Genomic DNA, 10,979 nt, shown 5'->3' on the forward strand with positions numbered 1-10,979 from the left:
TGGTGAGGGGTAGTGGTTTGGTGGAGCTGGTGCAAGAGCTGATTATTATGTTCAGGAATTATGTGAACTGGTTGTGAAAGTCATAATTAAATTACATAAACTTAAAATTGAGTACATTATAGTTTTGAAAGAAGGATATAAATATTCAAAGCTTATCATGTCCTCATTATTTTTCCACTTAGCTATGCTCTTCAGGATAATTATTTCTATCTGTACTCTCTGGTGAAAATACGATACGATGCTGTCTGTGGGTCTGCTCATCTCTTCCCAACTCCATGTTCAATGATATAAGGTTGGTTGGTTGTGTGCAATTGACTGTGCTGAATGTATTTACACCGCAGAAGTAAGAAAACTCTATATCAGGACCCCTCCTTCCCTCAGGAGCTGGCTGTTAAACATTTATCAGCACACCACTAAGGGTGCATTTCCAAAGCTGAAGATATGGGCTTGGAGTGGATGTCGGGACGTGACCTAAGGGAGCATGAGGTTAAGTTCTTTATGTGCTTGCTGCTGCTGTCTGGAGGAGATCCTTGTGGGCTGTGACTATCCCAGAAGTCTTCACTTCTCTGTGGAAGAAGGCAATAGAAAAGGGGGCTTGTTTGGCTCTGGTGTTCACATGCTGGATGATGGCATATCAAGAGCAGCACTCTATGACTTTGGAAACTGACAGACGTGAAGACCATGAGAAAGTGACCCTCCCTCTCTGAGCCTTTCCTCATCTGTATTTTGGAGAGGATAACAGTAGTACCTCCTTCGTATGGTTTTTGAAATGATAACATGCATGTAAAGCTCTTATTGTAGATCTTGGCACATAAAGAGCTCAACAAATGATTTTTTTTAGCATGGTTAGATGATTGTAAAATGGCACAGTCCTAAAATTCTCTGAGAATAAGCAAGATTTGTGTACAAAGAAACTACGAAACACAAAGAAATCAAAGATCTGAATAAATGGAAAAAATTACCGTGTTCATGATTGAAGGCTCAATATTGTTAAGAAGTCAATTCTCTCCAATTTGTTCTACAGATTTAATAAATCCCAATAAAAATTACAGGAAGATTTTTTTGTAGAAATCAACAAGCTAATTCTAACATTCATATGGAAAGGCAAAGGAACTAGACGAGCCAAAACAATTCTCAAAAAAGAACAAAGTGGGAGGACTCACTGGATATCTTTATTATAAAGATACAGTAATCAAAACAGGGTATTGTCAAAAGGACAGACATATTGATCAATGTAATGAAAGAGCCCAGCAACAGACCCGTACAAATATAGTCAACTAATTTTTGACAAAAAAATATAATGGGGAAAGGACAACATTTTATCAAGTTCCCAAGTTCTTTATTAAGAAATGCTGCTGCAACAACAAAAAATCCATATGCAAAAAATACCCCACAAAAAGAAAAGAAAAAAAATCCATGGATACACATCTCACACCTTATACAAAATTAACTCAGAATGTATCAGAGACTTAAATGTGAAATGTAAAACTATGAAACTTCTAAAAGAAAATATAAGAAATCTCTATAACCTTGGATTTGATGATAAGCTTTTAGATACATCAAAAGTACACTCCATGGAATAAAATTTAGTAAATTATACTTTATCAAAATTAAAAAAGTTTGCTTTGCAAAAGACACTATTAAAAGAATGAAAATATAGGTCACAAACTGGGAGAAAATATTTTCAAATCACATTATCTGATAAAGTACTACTACTATCCAACAATTGTTGGATAAAGGACTACTATCCATCCAATTTTAAAAATGGGCAAAAGATCAAAACAGATACTTCATGAAGAAGATGTGTGGATGGTGCATAAATATATAAAAAGATGCTCAAGATCATATGTCACTAGAGAAATGTAAATTACAACCACAGTGCGATAGTACTTCCCAACCATTGGAATAGCTGAAGTCCAAACAACTAGTAATACATTCCCTCAAAGATGTGGGGGAACAGCAGTGATTCTCATTCATTGCTTGTAGGAATACAAAATAGCACAGCCATTTTGGATGAATTTGGCAGTGGGTTATAAACGTAAACCTACCACCATACTTCATTCTTGAGTAGTTACCGTTTTTGCTGTGTATAATGCACACCCATGTTTTTGGCCCAAACTTTCAGGGGGGAAAACTCTTTTGTTTTAATTTTTTAATTCAAATTTTTATTTATTTACATTTAGGTACTTATTTTTTGTGTTATAAAGGAATTTTAGCATTTATTTTTCTAACATATTGTGGTACAAGAAATTTTACATACTGATAGCAAATTTATGATATTTACGCATCATAGAAGGCCAAGAACTTTTCGTCGTTACAAGTGCGTCACAAGTTCAACAAAACCGATTAGCATATTCCAGGGTATTAATTTTCATACCAATATCATTATTGATTTCCAGAGTTACACTTTTAACGCATAACCATAAATAAAAGAATTAAAAACATTTACATAGATACAGAATTAATACTACCCATGTATAATGCAGATCCTTATTTTTCCCTCATAAATTTAGGCAAAAAAGTACGCACTATACATGGCAAAATACGGTACTCAACAATTTTAAAATGTATGACCATGCACAAACCTATACATGCACGTTGGTAGCAACTTTATTCATAATGGCTAAAAAAGTTGAAACAACCAAGATGCTCTTCAACAGGAGAAAAGATTAACAATATGTGCTGCATCCATTCACTGGGATACCATTCTGCTATGTAAAGAAACAAGGTTTTGATTCATGCAAAAATATGGATCTTAAATGCACTTAACTAAGTGAAAGAAAGCAGACCTCAAAGGCATGATTGCATTTACATAGCATTCTGGGAAAAGCAAAACGATAAGAATGGAAAAGTGATTAGTGGTTGCCAAAAATTAGGGGAGGATAGAATCATTGACTACAAATAAGATGTATGTGGACATTTTTAGGGTGACGAAACCGTTCTGTAGGATCCGAGGATGGTCGCTACCAGACTTTATGTATTTGTCAAAACCCATAGAACTGTAAACCACAGAGAATGAACTTTAATGTATGCTAACCAAAGCCAAAACAAAACATAAAAACACATCAACCAGGATATCAGGGGATCCCAGGACAGAGCGCAGGCTGTGACAAATGAATCTAACTGCATTACACATGTGTGATGTGACCATGCTGGAAGGAGTGATGGAAAAGTATTATAACTAATCTAAGTAACTTGGGAAAACAGTTTGGACTGAAAACTGTAATGCTAAAGATAAACTCTACACTGTAAATTAACATTGTATATTTGTTTTTCATGGGGATTAAATTCTGAAATCCCCATTAAAAATTCTGAAATTGTTTTCCATGTATACTCAGGCCGAACAAATAAGTATATGGATAGTGGATGATTAGAGTCAGAGACATCAGTATGAGCTTAAGTTTACATGGGAACTCAAGGAGACAGGATTCTCATGTGAACAATTCATCGTGGGTGCAGAGAACCCTGTCTCCCCAAGTTCCTTCTGCCTCCTCCATTGCCACCCCAGATTGTGTTGAGGGAAAGTCAGGAATGCTGAATGCAGTTCCCACACATTGGGCATTATGTCAGGGATTTTTGCATGTAACAGTAGCTAAGAGCATGGCAATTTACTAAATGTGACTGAGAATAAGTCACGTCACATGTCTCAGCCTGAATTACTGCAGATTTAAAACAGAGGTTATAATACCTTTCTCAGGGTGTGGCAAGGATTAAATGAGTTAAACACAGTCAATGGGTGGGATCGACTGTTACTATTTTTGAGTGTCAGCTGCTGAAAGACATATACGTAAGTGAGGCTTCAGTTCCGGCTCCATCTATACCACTGATTAATTCTGTGACAATGAGTGAGTACCTTTTTTTCAGGATCTCAGTTTTCCCATCTGTAAAATGGTAAGCTGGGACTAGATTGGTCGTTCTTACCAGTTTTTTGAGGTATCATGAACCCTTGCGAAAATCTGAGAAGATCTTTAGATCTTCCTCAATAGAAAAATGCATGTATGCATACAATTTTGCATGAAATCTCAGGAAGTTCCAAGACCATCCCACCAAGCCCACGCATGATCTCCTATTATAGAGACACTTCTGTATTTTGTGTGTGTGTATCTCTATCTAGTTTTACCTTTGTGTCGCTGAGCCTCTAATGATTCATAAACAGGTTTTGTTCCTTCATTTTGGGGAACCTGAACAAAGTCATGGACTTTATCCCTAGAAGAATACATGTTTGTGCACCTTCATGGAGACCAGCAATTGTCCAGCAATGTGCTACGTCCTTTACTTTCACACTTTCATGGGACCATCATGTCTTTGTGTATCATTTCCATTTTACACAGGAATAGACCAGGGCTTGCCTGAGGTTGCTGGGCTCTCAAGAAGCAGAGCTGGGATTAGGAAACCAGTTTGCCCATCTGGAAACTACCTGCCACCAATAACTTGCCCAGGGCTCCTCTCCTTGGGCTGCATTGTTGAGGGGCAGGCCTGTGGATGGGACCCCTGCTATGTGTCAGGGCGGAGGCAAGCAGTACAGAAATGTGTGAGTGGACTCAGGAGATTCCTGGGCTGACGTGTGGGTGTTGGGTAAATAAGCTGCTTAATATCTTTCTCTCGTGAGTTGGGCAGTGATTTTATTCATAATTTTCAAGGGCACCATGTTGACCAAGAAGCTCCAAGCAGGGAGTAGATAATAAAGCACTTTCTCCCTGGTTGAAGCCCAAAACCAGTGGGCTGGGGAGGAGGCCAGCATCCCTTTTCTGTTCTCAGAGGTCTCAGTTTTGTCTTTCAGGAAATGGATGTCCTAGACCTCAGCCAGCTGAACTAGTGGTTTCCCCAAAATTTCCATTAATACCTGATTCTGTTGCTTTGTCCCTTTTCTAAGGGCTGGGGCAGAGCCCCAGTGCCTGCCTGTCTCCTCTGGGAAGCTCTCTCTGACTGCACCTGTCTCCCCACTTAAGACCCCCACTCCTTCCAGTCCTGCACTACTTATTCTCTGGCAGTCTTCAGGTGAGGGAGGCAGTCATCTGATCTCTTCACCCAATTCAGGAAGAATAGAACTGGGAGAGGCCCCTATGAGGCAAGGGTGTTGGACTGAGGTAAAAAGAAAGGGCTCAGAAGGGTGAGAAGGAAGAAAATGTTCTGTCCTGGCCTTCTCCTCACCTCTCACCCACCATTTACAACAATTATATAATCACCCTCCTCCCTCGTATTCATAAGTTATGTAATGAACTCCATCTTACCCCCTCCTGAGGGCATTGAGAGAAAGGGCGGTATCTGGGCAAAGAACATGTGTAAGTAAGAAGGGTGCAAGAGAAAGTGATCTCAGGATGACAGAAAGCAAAAGAAAGAAAGTGGCAGTGGGCTAAGAGAGAGTACGAAAGAGCCAGGGAGAGACAGAAAGAGAAAGAAACAGACAAAGTGTGAGAGAGAGATGAAAAAAGTGATATTATCATGGTATTATCATTGGAAGGAGAGAGGGAGGGAATGTTTAATTGGACCCAGAGAAACAGGGAGAAGGAATTAGAGGAAGACACAAGACACAGACAGAGGGAGACAGAGACAGAGATGGAGAGAGATGCATGCAGAGAAAAGAAGAGAAAGAGCTAAATAGAGACACCCACTCAGAGATGTGTAGACAGAGACAGACTGTGAGAGACATGGAAATATCCAGAGAAGCAAGAAATAGAGATTCAGAAGACAACCAGCGAAATACAAAGAGAATGAAATAGAAGGTCAGAGGGGACCATAGGAAGAAGGCAAAGGGAGGTTCTGAAACCTGGTACAGTTTGGGAGCTCCTAAAACCGCCGAGACTCTTCAGGTGCTACCAAGGTTCCTTGGCCTTAACTGTAATGTCCCAAGAGTCTCTATAGATTCAGGTGATCTTAGGTGAGCTGTGCTGTTTTTTCTTATATCCTTAACAATACAAACTGTAAAGCAATACCAAATATGAAAGAGCTGCGACTAGGTAAACTGGGTATCTATGATACAGATGGAAGCTTGATCACCAACATGCAAACAAATGTGCAGGTTGGGTACAGCTAACTTGCACCTGCCTGACCCATTTCACCAGATGAGGGTGTGAGCATTGTATATGCTGTAGTCAGCTCGGGCTGCTATAACCAAAGACCATAGACGAGGTGACTTAAACAACAGACATTTATTTCTCACAGTTCTGGAGGATGGGAAGTCCAAGATCAAGGTGCCAGTACATTCTGTTCTTGGTGAGGGACCACTTCCTGGTTTGTAGATGGCTGCCTTCTCACATGATGGAAAGAGGGAGTTCCGTTGTCTCTTTCTCTTCTTGTAAGGGCACTAATCTCATTATGGGAACTTTATCCTCATGGATTCATCTAAACTTAGTTTCCTCCCCAAAGCCCCATCTCCTAATACCATCACATGGTGGGGGGGAGGGGGGAGTAGGGCTTCAAACTATTACTTTTGAAAAGACACAAATAATACACCATCTTTATTTTCTAATTAATCACTTGAGACGTCACATGCCTGTGTTAGTAAAACCCCAGTATTTACCTCTCCTTCCCAAATTGTTCAGGAATCCAAAAGGTATCAGTTTTGATCTCAGAAGTCAAGCAGAGAGAGAACAGGATTTTCCCACGGGTTCACATCTACCTTCACTCCCATGCGGAGTGCAATTGGGTACTGCCAGGATAGTGCCCCTTCTTGTTGTATCAGTCAGGCTCCAGCAGGGCACAGATGGCATACTCACAGGGCTTAACCAAGGGAGGGTTACTGGTGGGCCCGTCTACAGACATGTATGCAGGGCTAGGAGAACCACCAAGGGCTGGTGAAGTGCTCAGGGGAGTAAATACCAGGAGGTGAGATCATTGGGATCACCTTGAGTCTGGCTACTACAGCACCCCTTTGCCCACCTACCACTATCTTGTTTCTGGCCTACAATATGGAGAGGGTGGTGGAAACTCCAGGAGCTGTCTTGAGCCCCAAGGTGACTGTGAGAATTGTATTAGAGTTCAATCAGGGAAGAAAACTCCATTGGTGTTATGGAATAAAGAATTCACAATAGGAGTTAGACCTTACACAATGGGCTAGAAAGACAGATCTGAACAGGGAATCAAAGGATCAGAGAAGGTCGCTAACCAGTCCTGGCACAAGTGAATGAGTCAGATCTTGCAGAAATCTGGGAGCTCGATACAACCACTGTTAGAGTAAGACCATGAAGGGGGCTAATGAGAATTTTCTCTGGAAGACTGGCAGCTATCTGGGCCACCACCCCTGTGAGTTCACAATGAAGTATCGGCGGGTCGTTTGGCAGCCACTTTTGAGCAGTAGGGCCAGCATTCGGGAAGAAAAGCTGGACCCAGAATTATAAGACTGAGGACAAATTAGAACCCGTCAATAACTCTGTGTCTGTTTACCAGTGCCTCTAACTCATGAAAACCTTCAAAGAAGAATTAGGATGGGAATAGTAATTGCCCTGACCAACTAAATGCTATGCAAGTGCCGCTGCATGACTTCCAAGGAAACGTTGTAAAAGGCAGTACAGTTTCCACCTGGCTCTCTCTCAAGACACTGCTCCACCTTCCACTCATTGATTACCCATGAGACTGCTTCACACAACCTACTTTCATCCCCACCGGTAAGTACCTTGACTCTTCCATTGGCTTCTCCCAAACAGCCTCAATTCCACACAACACAACCATGGGACAGAGCCCTTGGCAGAAGGACCAATGCCATACATTCCTTCAAAAGTTTTAGCGTAGGTTTCACAACTCTCCTTCTGACCACCTTCTCCCATTGAGCCTGAATCTTGCTGCTTGCGTCCCCAACAGGGAAAAGTGGGAACATTCTTTACCTTCATGTGGACCTCAAGCATGTCCCCTTCCCTCAGCTGTGAAGGTTTAGTCAGGCTCAGACTGTGTAAGGACATGTAACCTGAGTAAGCCCCTCACCCCACCCAAGCCCCCAGCCTGCCTTCTCCTGAGCACCGGGCCTACCACACACTGCCCTGCCTGAGGATGAGACAGACGGGATATAACAAGGAGGGGAGGGGTTGCTTTGGCTGTTTGGCAGCCCTTTTCCCCACATCAATCCTCCCAGATATAAGAACCATTTTCCTTCCCACCCTTCACCATGAAACACCTCACTCCAGACAGGCTTTGGATGGGTCGCTCAGCATGGGACAGGAGGAAAACTGAGCATGGGGCTGATGGAGAAATCACCCATTTCCATGGCACCCCAACCTTCCTGACCTATAGGACAGTGACATCCACATCTAAGAGCTCAGCCTGAGAAGTCATCAGGCTCAGGTTTCAGTCAGGCTCTGACCTAAGACCAGTGACTTCACCTCTCTGAGACTCAACTTGAAGAGAGGATTTATTTACTTATCAGTCACTTAAATAATACTTACTTGGTACCAAGCACTGTTGTAGTCACTTTATCAGTACTGTCTCATTTAATCTTGAAAATCACTTGTGGACCACTATCTTACAGCATACACAAAAATTAAGTCAAAATGGATTAATGACTTGAACATGAGACCTGAAACCATAAAACTCCTAGAAGGAAACATAGGTAAGAACATTGACATCAGTCTTGGCAGTGATATTTTTAGTCTGACACTGAAAGTAAAAGAAAAATAAGTAGGGCTACACCAAACTACAAAGCTTTTGTACACCAAAGAAAATTATTAAGAAAATAAAAGGCAATGTACTGAAGTAAGAAAATATTTGCTAACCATCGATCTGCTAAGGGGCTAATGTCCAAAATATATAAATAACTCATATTACTCAATAGCAAAAGAACAGACAGCTGATTAAAAAATGGGCAGAAGATCATAGCCATTTTTCCAAATAGGACATGCATATGGTCAAGAGGTTCATGAAAAGATGCTCAATGTCACCAATCATCAGGGAAATGCAAATCAAAACCTTAATGAAATACCACCTCACATCTGCCAGAATGGCTATTATCAAAAAGACAACAAATAACAAGGTTGGCAAAGATGAGGAGAAAGCAGAATCCTCGTGCACTGCCGGTGGGATTGCAAATTGGTGCAGCCACTATGGAAAACAGTAAGGAGGTTACTCAAAAAAAAAATAAAAATAGAGTTAAGATATGATCCAGCAATTCCACTTCTGGATATTTATCTGAAAATAAAATACACCTATTCGAAAAGATATATGCATCCCCATGTTCATTGCAGCATTACTTAAAATAGCCAACTTATGGAATCAACTTAAGTGTCCACTGATAAATGAATGGATAAATAAATTATGATACTAGAATATTCAGCCATAAAAAGAATGAAATCTTGCATTTCTGTGACAACATGGGTAGATCTTGAGGGCAATTTGCTAAGTGAAGTAAATCAAAGAAAGACAAATACCATATGATTTTTATATATATATATATATATAATCTTGATTTTTAAAAAGATAGCCAAGCTCACAGATACAAAGAACAGACTGGTATTTCCCAGAGGTTAGGGGTGATGGAAACAAGTGAACTGTTTTTCATTTTATTGTTTTAGTTTAAATACATTGAAAATAAAAAAACAAAATGAAAGAAACCTTTATGGTCACTTATCCCTTAGTGAAACTGAAAAAGGATCAGTGATATCCGTGGGTAGTACATATCCCAAGGTGCTCCTCTGATATTCAGATGTGTCTCTGAGCACACAAGCTGGAATCGATGGGGTGGGGCTGAAGCTAGAAGAGGGAAGACTGTTTCCTCCCAAATCTCCAGAAGAATGTCTTAAGAAAATTCTTGGGTATGGCAGATCTAAGTAATGTTTGTTTAGCACAATCCCATATTCTGGTGGAATTGAGATATTTAAAAACCAAGCATAACTACAAAAAGAAAAACAACAAAAGGTTCAGGTTTTTAAGCTCTGGGTTTCTCTCCTGTAATACAACCCATTGTGTGTGCAGGTGTAACCTGTCCCTCTTCACGTTACCCAGTGAGAACTGTGGCTCATGAAAATGGCACAAGAAAAACACCAAACCACTTTGGCTGTTATTATCACTATGAAGAATAGTCCTTTGTGGCTTCTGTAAACAGAAGAAAGATGAAAACAATCTAGCTAATGAAGACCAGCAATACAAAAACAAAATGGCAATAACTATGTACCTATCAATAATCACTGTAAATGTAAATAGAATAATGCTCCAATCAAAAGACATAGGGAGGCTGAGTAGATAAGAAAACAAGACCCTTGCATATGCTGTCTACAAGAGACTCACTTCAGATCAAAAGACACACACAGGCTGAAAGTGAAGGGATGGAGTAAGATATTTCATGCAAATGGAAATGAGAAAAAACTGGAGTAGCAATACTTATATCTGACAAAATAGACTTTAAAATGAAGAATATATTAAAAGACAAAGATGGACACTACATAGTAATAAAGGGATCGATCCAACAAGAGGATATAACCTTAGTAGACATCTATGCACCCAACATAGGAGTGTCTAAATATATAAAAGAGATATTGACTGACATGAAGACAGAGATCAACAGTAACACTATCATAGTAGGGGACTTCAACACGCCACTGACAACAAGGGTCAGGTCCTCCAGACAGAAAATAAATATGGAAACAGCAGCCTTAAATGGCACATTGGACCAGTTGGACTTAATTGATATTTTCAGAGCATTTCACCCCAAAGCTGCAGAATACACATTCTTCTCAAGCACACATGGAAATTCTTCAAGATAGACCACATGTCAGTCCACAAAACAAGCCTCAATAAATTTAAGAAAATTGAAATCAGACCAAGTATCTACTCTGACCACAGTGCTATGAAATTAGAAATCAACTACAGGGAAAAAAACTGGAAGACACACAAATACATGGAGGCTGAATAAAATGCTACTAAATAATGAATGAGTCAACAACCAGATTAAGGAAGAAATCAAAAGATATCTCAAGACAAACGAGAATGAAAACACAATGACCCAAACTTATGGGATGCAGTGAAAGCAGTCCTAAGAGGGAAATTCATAGCAATGC

Source organism: Rhinolophus hipposideros, assembly GCF_964194185.1.
Source record: "Rhinolophus hipposideros genome assembly, chromosome: 21".
Taxonomy (NCBI): domain Eukaryota; kingdom Metazoa; phylum Chordata; class Mammalia; order Chiroptera; family Rhinolophidae; genus Rhinolophus; species Rhinolophus hipposideros.